This window comes from Lactuca serriola, chromosome 9 (genome assembly GCF_051521515.1).
Source record: "Lactuca serriola cultivar US96UC23 chromosome 9, Lser_US96UC23_V15, whole genome shotgun sequence".
NCBI lineage: Eukaryota > Viridiplantae > Streptophyta > Magnoliopsida > Asterales > Asteraceae > Lactuca > Lactuca serriola.
Window position 1 is genome coordinate 87,780,861 of NC_136416.1, and position 1,576 is coordinate 87,782,436.

The window sequence follows — 1,576 nt, forward strand, 5'->3', positions numbered from 1 at the left end:
ATTCACACTGTGAATCTAAACTGTAAATATTACAATTTTAACATTCACAATGTGAAATCATCACAGAATAATAACATATATATATATATATATATATATATATATATATATATATATATATATATATATATATATATATATATATGGTGATTCAAATGAGAATCCAAAATTATTAAAATTCATTAGAACCATTTTTTTAAATATTTTCATTAAGAGCATTTTGGATAAATCCAATATTTATAACAACAAAACGGTGTATGTGAGTACGCTAGGCGTACTGATGAGTACGTTGGGCGTACTTGGCAGGTGAGCAAACCCTAATTTTTAAGGTTTGAGTACTATTTAAGCAACATTAACCCTTAAAACCCTTTCCACCTTCAACCTCCATCCTCTCGAATCGATCCATTGCAAACCCTAGTGTTCATTGGTGAGTTTTGAGCCATTTGTGTGTTTGGTGTCTATCCTTGAAGGAAGAAGATCTCTGGAGTGCTTTTGGAAAGCCTCAAGCCTTGTAGATCTGAGTTGTTCTCCTTGCAAGTGACCTCTAAAAGGTATAATGTTATGAACTTGATGAACGTATCCTTAGATCTTGCTAGATCTTAAGTTTTTATGCATTTTGGCCCCGTAGTCTTGGTATTCATGAGTATGGCCTACTTTAAACCAAAAAAGCTATCCTTTCAGATTTTTGTGAATGTTAGGAACCATAAAAATGTGATCTTGATCCCTTTCTTCCCTCCATGAAAGAGTTACGATGCTTTGGTTTGTGTATTAAGTTAGGGTTTTGGACTCCTTCTAGCCATGGAAATTCATAAAGTTAGAAACTTTATGACTTAGAATGATATTTGGGACTTGATCTAAGCTTGGACGTGATATCTTAATAGAATAAGCACTTAATGGAGGAAAATTGAATTGGTCGAGTATGTTGGTGGTACACAGCGCGTATGAGGCTGGAGCCTCGTAACCATAAATGGATCTACTACGCTAAGCATAGTGACTGAGTACGCAGGACGTAATCAGTCTGTGTTGACCCCTTCAAATTTTTGACTTTTTGATTTTGACCTTTGTCCGGGGGTCTAATCAAGTTTGATTTAGGGGCATTTTGGGTAATTTGAGTTTAGGTCACTGTTTATTGTATAGGTGACTAGTAGAGACATCATTTAGGGCAATGATCTATTCAGTTATATTTGAACTGTGAGGTGAGTTTTCCTCACTGTACTTGTTGGTCGAAGGCACCAATGTTGGCACATTGGATTATGTACCCTAGTATATTGGATGATGTTATTCTGGTTATATGATAGACTGGTAGATCTATATGATCAAATGTGTTTACTGGATATGTGATAAAATGGTAAATATCCATGATTACCTATATTTTCTGGTAATTGAATGTTACTTTATATGTCGACATGTTATTGTTATTGTTAGGTTGAGGCGGTCCCACTTTGTATTGAAGGACAAGATACAAGGGGTATCCTGGAGAGACTGTAGGCCTTGCGAGACAGTCCAGTTAGGCAGAAGGCCCGAAGAGCGGTCCGAATAGGTTGTTGGTCCTACAAGGTAGTCCAGTCAGGCTGAA